Source organism: Dama dama, chromosome 16, assembly GCF_033118175.1.
Source record: "Dama dama isolate Ldn47 chromosome 16, ASM3311817v1, whole genome shotgun sequence".
NCBI classification, from domain to species: domain Eukaryota; kingdom Metazoa; phylum Chordata; class Mammalia; order Artiodactyla; family Cervidae; genus Dama; species Dama dama.
The window spans coordinates 32445896-32454197 of record NC_083696.1 but is presented as its reverse complement, the minus strand read 5'-3'; positions in this window follow the sequence as shown (position 1 = coordinate 32454197).

The following is an 8302-nucleotide window of genomic DNA, read 5'->3' as shown; positions in this document are numbered from 1 at the left end:
TGTATGTTAATTTTGTATCCTGCAACTTCACTGAATTTGCTGATGAGCTCTAGTTGTTTTCTGGGGTTATCTTTAGAATTTTCTATGTATAGCTTCATGTCATCTGCAAACAATTTGGATTCCTTTTATTTCTTTTTCTTTTTTGATTGCTGTGACTAGGAGTTCCAATACTATGTTAAATAAAAGTAGCAAAAAGTGGGCATTCCTGTCTTGTTCCTGATCTCAGAGGAAATGTTTCCAATTTTTCATCATTGAGTATGTTAGCTGTGGGTTTGTCATATATGACCTTTCTTATGTAGAGGTATGCTCCCTCGGTGCCCCTTTTCTGGAGAATTTTTATCAGAAATGGATGCTGAATTTTGTTAAAAACTTTTTCTGCATCTATTGAGATGATCATATGGTTTCATTCTTCAGTTTGTTAATGTGGAGCATCACACTGATTGATTTGTGGATATTCACATTAAGAAACCCACAAAAGGTTACATGTTTAACATTGCCTCTTCAGGGGAAAGTGATAACTTATTATTAACTTTTTTTTTTTTAATGATTTTCTCCTCTCTTTTCCCTCCTTTTTCTCCTGTCCTCTTCTTTTTTCTCTTCTCTTCCCTTCACCTTCTCTTAACATGGTGCAAGAAAGGAGAGGAAGGAGACTTGTGTGGCTTTCTTCTGAGTTGTTCACTTGACGATCAGTCATCAGGCTACCTCCAACCCCATGGCTGATCAGTTCCCAGGACGCCTCAGCACAGACACCAATGAAGGGTTGGATGAGGGGCAAGACACACCCACCTTCACTGTTCTGGCCCTCTTTTCTCCACCAGTATCATACACAAGGCATTACTGAAGAATTGAAATAACAAGGGAATTACAGAACAAGGGAGGAAATTATTTGTATCCTAAGAAGTGAAAGTGAAAGTCACTCAGTCGTATCTGACTCTGCAACCCCGTGGACTATATAGTCCATGGAATTCTCCAGGCCAGAATACTGGAGTGGGTAGCCCTTTCCCTTCTCCAGAGGATCTTTCCAACCCAGGGATCAAATCCAGGTCTCCCGCATTGCAGGCAGATTCTTCACCAGCTGAGCCACCAAGGAAGCCCAAGAATGACTGGAGTGGGTAGCATATCCGTTCTCCAGCAGATCTTCCAGACCCAGGAATCAAACCCAGGGTCAAACCAACTGAGCTATCAGGGAAGCCTAAGTAAGGCTTTTCTATTGGTCACAAGAGCCTCTGTGGATATTCTAGCTTCCTAACTTTGCTATTATGTATCTTTTAACAAAAGTACCTTCTTCTAATCCTCATGTGAATTTCCATCAACACTATAAAGAAATCCTCACCCACTACCCAAAGCACTAATTTTTCCAATGTCCTCACAGTGCTTCATTTTGTCAATGCTCACATATTTATTAATATATTAGCATAAGCTAGGAGAGCTCCTACTTCTACTTCTACTTTATTGACTGTGCCAAAACCTTTGACTGTGTGGATTACAACAAACTGTGGAAAATTCTTCAAGAGATGGGAGTACCAGACCACCTGACCTGCCTCCTGAGAAATCTGTATGCAGATCAAGAAGCAACAGTAAGAACAGGCCATGGAACAACAAACTGGTTCCAAACCAGGAAAGGAGTAGATCAGGCTGTATATTGTCACCCTGCTTATTTAACTTATATGCAAAGTACATCATGTGAAATGCTGGGCTGGATCAAGCACAAGTTGGAATCAAGATTGTCGGGAGAAATATCAATAACCTCAGATATGCAGATGAGACCACCCTTATGGCAGAAGGTAATGAGGAACTAAAGAGCCTCTTGATGAAAGTGAAAGAGGAGAGTGAAAAAGTTGGCTTAAAAACATTGGATGGCATCACCAACTCAATGGACATGAGTTTGAGTAAGCTCCAGGAGTTGGTGATGGACAGGGAAGCCTGACATGCTGCAGTCCATGGGGTCGCAAAGAGTCGGACACAACTCAGTGACTGAACCAAACTGAACTGAGGGGGATTCCAGCAGAATAGAGATCAAATGTATATTCAGTATTTGGTAAGTAGACTTACCAAAAGCCCCATGTTCTTCAAAGTCTTTCCACCAGTGTGAACTGCAGCCTTGCTTCTCTGTTCTTCTGATTGCCCAAGAAGTAACTGTTAAGTCAGTCAAACAGATGAAAACACACACATGCACACATACACACACATATATTTCCAGAAGCAAATGTTATTTTTCAGCGACAATCAAGATTAAACCTACCAGAAAGAACACAAACACTGTTCTGCTGTGCCATGATTTGTAATGTCAGTTCTCACTACAGAGTTTCCCCTTCGTTTTACTATTCCTAAGACATTGATTTTCTTTGGACCCTCTCCACATCACACACACACAAACACACACTTTCACACCTGCTGGTGCTAAAAACAGCTTATCACTGAGAGAGACACTTCACAATTGTCTTTTCCTTGGCTGACCAAAGATGCTGTTAAAACTTTGAAATTCCTTTTTGGAGGAATGCAATCACATTCTTAGGCAAGAGCCATCTCCCAGTCTGAGGAAGAAGACAGGAGCAGAAGTCACTTTTATTCTTTCAGTTACATTATCAATATCTTGGCCCATCATAGCATTTCCTTATCCTTGCTACTGAAAATATAAGACAAAAGGAAATTTTCTCTTCTGTATTGAAGTAACCTCTTTTAGTTGCTGGAGTTCTCCCCAACCACCTGAATTCAAAGGATTTTGGGGAAAAAATCAACCAACTCCAGGAGAAAAAATGCTTGAGATTTGAAGCTACTAGTCTCAGCTTTGTCCTCTTTTCTCATAAAACCAAATTGGGAGACTGGTCCCTTCTTCCCATCACCAGATGGGAAGAAGATGGGCCAGGTGTCCCCTCCTATCCCACTTACAACTCTTCATGGCAATGTATTTCTCCTCAAGACTCATATAACTTTTCTCAAAGGTTTCCTGTGCAAGAAAAGGTAACAGTAGCCACAGAACCTAGTGATGCCAAAAATTACAGAGAAAGTTATGTTGAAAAGAAACTTTCTTCTAGGGACAATATGAAACCTTGGGAAAAGATTGGTCTTTGAAATCAAAGAGATTTGGAGATAAATCCCAATTACAGAGGATGTAACCTTAGATTAGGCTCATTCTATAATTTTGGAAAACAGGAATAATAATACATATCTCAAAAGGTGGGTCAGAAGTGACTTTGTGTCTGTAAAGATCTCCAATCTGTGCACATAGCAGTGGAATAGACATTGTTAACCTGCTTCACAACACTTAGTTGCAAGAAATGTCATAGTTGTAAGAAATGTCACTGATTTGTCAAAAATCAATAAATCAGATCACTACTCATCAGGGGTTGAGAATTCAATCTCAGGTTCTATTATAAACAGCATTTGGGCTGAGTTAAATCATATATTGCCATAATAGAAAACTAATAAATAATGTCTAAAATAATGAAACTTAGCTTATAATGCTGCATCTATAAAATAGTATGCTATATGGAAACACTGGTATAAATTGCAGAAGAAATTAAGAAATAGTGGTTCCATTAGGGGAAAAAATGACATGACGGTAATCGAGTAAGTCATGGAGTAGTTTTTATTGTTGTAAATTATGTGTATAAATCTAAACACCCACGTACTAGTTCGCGTATGTACAGAGGTTCCTTTATGTCTATTTTCTCAACTCAGTCAAAAAATCCTAATAGTTTGAAAGCCTCTAAATGTTTCTTAGTTCAAAACATTTTTCAGTTAGGCAAATATACAGAAACAAATAATGCCATGACAAAAACATCGTCCATGATTTCACTATACTAAAATATTTTCTTAAATGTTACCTGAACAATATTCACACTCTTTTCTAAATTCTATCACTAACCCAGTCTGGGTCATTAGACCAGTTGCTTCATTTCTATGAGCCGTGTGTGTGTGTGTGGGTGTGTGTGTGTGTGTGTGTATGTGTGTGTGTGCACGTGCATGCATGCACACATACTTAGTGGCTCGGTCGTGTACAACTGTTTGTGACCCCATGGACTGTAGTCCATCAGGTTCCTCTGTCCGTGGAATTTTCCATGCCAGAATATTGGAATGGGTTGCCATTGCCTCCTCCAGGGGATCTCCCTGACCCAGGGGTTGAACCCAAAACATCTCGTGCATCTCCTGCATTGCAAGTCTTTACGACTGTGCCACCTGGGAAGCCCCATGAGTCTGAGTATCCTTATCTATCAAGTTAAACAGTTTTCAAAGTTTCCTTCCAAAATCTGATAGTATTTCTGTTTTTGTTACTGGCTATCAGAATGGAGATTTAATTATTTCTGAAGAGTTGTTCAGATTAAAAGGGCTGAGAACTGAGAAGAGTCAGCTCAGAATAGAGTTTGTGTTTGCATTCCTTTTGCAATAGCTCTTCTTCTTGCATGGAGTTCCATGACCTTCTGTTCTCATTTTCTAGATTCCTATAATACAAAACAGACCCTATTTCAAGACCTGTTGAAATTCTCTCCTGCCTCCCTCCCAAAGTTCAAGAAAAGAGAGAAACAACATGTACCCTGTGGGACTTGCAGAAGCTCATAGGACATAAATGGAGCTCCTAAAAGAGACACAAGTGGTGGACATAAAGATAACATTTGAGATTAGATGTTTTCAGATTTTTTGAGAAAAACTAAGAACCACATTTAAGGTTGCACTTTATACTAGTATTTCTTTATTGAGATCATATTCAGTTCAGTTCAGTCGCTCAGTCGTGTTCAACTCTTTGTGATTCCTTGGTCTGTCTGTGGAAATCTCCAGGCAAGAATACTGGAGTAGGTTGCCATTCTCTATCTAATTTTTATTCTGAGTTCCCACGGGGCTGCCTGATGGAAGTGTAATCAAATTCACTTCACAGTTAGTTCTGACCCTACCCCTATGGATGCAGGTACAGTCTGAAAGGATGTGAGAATGATGGAATATCTTGCATGGCTGGACCAGATGTGGTCTATCTGCACTGGCGTATGTTGAGCTGAGATGTTGCTGCCGCTCTACCTCTCACTTCCAGCTTCTGGTCCACCCCGGGTCTGAATGCCCCTCAGCTGAATCCTGGGGCCTTTGAATTCCACAACACGTTTGTTTCTGCTCCCACTCTTTCCAGGGAGTCCGAACTACCTACCTCTGGCCTCCTTATCTAGATGTGCCAGACAGCCATTTCTACACTGTGATTCTCTCAGTTTAAGAAAAAATTATCCACAAATTGAAAATAAGACAAAAATGTGGTTGGGAGTTCTTTAATTGTGGCGTATCATCGAAAAATGTTTAAGGGATTATCTGAGGTACTATGGCAACATTTCTCAACTGTTTTTTTTCTCATTTCCCCACAAGGAGAAACCCTAATTATATTCTGATTTAATTTTAGTTAATTAACTTGAGCAAGTTAATTTAATTAATAATCAATTGGTTTCATTAACTGCTTTGATTTACCCCTGAGAAAAAGTAAATAAGTTACATGTTGCTTTACTTTAAAAGTCATTACTACCTGACTCTTTGGAGGTCATTCACAGATTTTTGAAGACTCCAGGTAGAATGCTTGGCAAAGGGATGAATCTTGGGAGACTCAGAGCTGTCCCCATCTGACGCAGTAAGTCAGCGTGTCAGTTCCTCTGCTAACTCTTCTTCCAACCTATGTTAGCCAAACACTGGAGGCAGAGAATACACTATACTTTCTCTCTCAAATTTTGCTCAGTTACCTCTTTGAGTTTATTCACCAGAAGTGGGTGAGCAATGGAAAGGAGTGTTTGTCAAAAATTTCTACTCTTTTCTTTATCAAACAGAAAACAAACTTTAGGGAGCCAAATTGTGACTCGTCAAAACTTCTCTTTGCTAAGCATCACATCATTTCCTCTATTCTATGCCTTTTCTCTTTCTACCACCTCCCTAAAATAGCTTCAGCTCAACTTCAACATTTTCCACAGCAATTATCCTCATACAAATATCTGGGATTGCTTACACCCCAATGAGGCTCCAATACAATGTGTTACGTTCTCCAAACATTTTTAAGTCCTGAGTCTAACTGTGAAAGCTTCTGCAACCACTGTAAAGTACTCCAAGGCTCAGTGATTGGGTGAGGATGTTAAGGTGGGAGATGATGGACAGAAGAGAGCTGATTCTATGGCTCCACAGTAATGTGGTCAACAGGAAGTAATGGGGCAAAGACGGCTGACAAGTGATCTCAGAGCCCCCAAGAGATGTGCTAATATTTGCCAAGTTACTTTGCGTTGCCAGCATTTTCAACTCTCATTTGGAGTTCTAACAGAAAGGCAAATTCTGTTAATTGCTCTGATATTATGAAGGAAAAGCATTACAAATATAAAGGGGTGGTAGGCTCTTTTGGTGTGCGCGTGTTAATGAGTCCTTATATTACTCTTAATATGTATGACTGTCTCTCTCCCTCTGCCATGAGCAGGGAAATGCTGAAGATCCTCATAAACATACAAATAAAGTATCAAAATTAAGTGGGTTTTATAAAAAGATAATTTAATTTTTAAAATAAAAGGAAAGTGATCCTTAAATTCAACCATGACAGAATTATAGGTATCAGACTTACCCTTACAGGGTAATGACATGGAGAAACTGCTTTGGACTCTAAATGTCAGAGCGCTTCAAAGATGTGAAATTCATGAGGTAAATTCCTCATTCTCTTAGCTTTTGATTTGGAAACACATTCCAAATTATAGCACAAAGACAAGACCAAATGAAGAACAGAAGTCTCACCAGGCATAGGAAACAAAATTTCACAATTGCTTAGGTAGCTGGGATTTGTAGAGGGCAAAGTACCAAAGAGGAGGGATTTAAAAAGAGACGGGACTCCCCAACATCTGTAGGATTCTCCTTAAGTCTTTGACTGAATATTAAACTGCAGAAGTTCAGGTAGAAGATAGCTATGGAGGGAAGAGGTGCCTGGAGCTAATAGTGATTCCATATTAGACAGGTCTGAGATGTGGAACACTGACAAGGCAGAATGCATAAACCTCACAAAGCATCATGAATGGTGGTTAAGATCTGAGAATAGCAATCCTTTAGGAGGAAAACTACATTAACCTTAGATTAAGGACAACACTAGACCTATCCAAACAAAGGCTAAAACAAAATTAGACAAGGTATAACTGATGTGCAAATAATTAACTGCAAGGCAGGTAAAAGTTCAATAGTCTTTGGAAGAGAAAAATAAAATCAAAGCTCTCAGCAATGTGGCATCTACAATGTTTAGCATACAATAAAAATTATCAGACATGAATAGAAATATATGTGAGCTCTAATCAAAAATAGTTAATAAAATGGACCTAGAGGTGATACTAGGAAATTTGGAAAACTCAGCAGTGGTCACAGACAAGAAAAGGTCAGTTTTCATTCCGATCCCTAAGAAAGGCAATCCCAAAGAATGCTCAAACTACCACGCAATTGCACTCATCTCACACACTAGTAAAGTAATGCTCAAAATTCTCCAAGCCAGGCTTCAGCAGCACATGAACCATGAACTTCCAGATGTTCAAGCTGGATTTAGAAAAGGCAGAGAAACCAGAGATCAAATTGCCAACATCCACTGGATCATTGAGAAAGCAAGAGAGTTCCAGAAAAACATCTACTTCTGCTTTATTGACTATGCCAAGACCTTTGAATGTGGATAACAACAAACTGTGGAAAATTCTTCAAGAGATGGGAATACCAGACCACCTGACCTGTCTCCTGAGAAATCTGTATGCAGATCAGGAAGCAGCAGTTAGAAGTGGACATGGAACAAAAGACTGGTTCCAAATAGGAAAAGGAGTGCGTCAAGGCTGTATACTTTCACCCTGCTTATTTAACTTATACGCAGAGTACATCATGAGAAATGCTGGGTTGGAAGAAGCACAAGCTGGAATCAAGATTGCCGGGAGAAATATCAGTAACCTCAGATACGCAGATGACACCACCCTTAGGGCAGAAAGCGAATAAGAACTAAAGAGCCTCTTGATGAAAGTGAAAGAGAAGAGTGAAAAAGTTGGCTTAAAGCTCAACATTCAGAAAACTAAGATCATGGTATCTGGTCCCATCACTTCATGGCAAATAGATGGGGAAACAATGGAAACAGTGGCAGACTTTACCTTTTTGGGCTCCAAACTAACTGCAAATGGTGACTGCAGCCATAATTAAAAGACGCCTACTCCTTGGAGGAAAAGCTATGACCAACCTAGAGAGCATATTAAAAAGCAGAGACATTACTTTGCCGACAAAGGTCCATCTAGTCAAAGCTATGGTTTTTCCAGTAGGCATCTATGGATGTGAGAGTTGGACTATAAAGAAA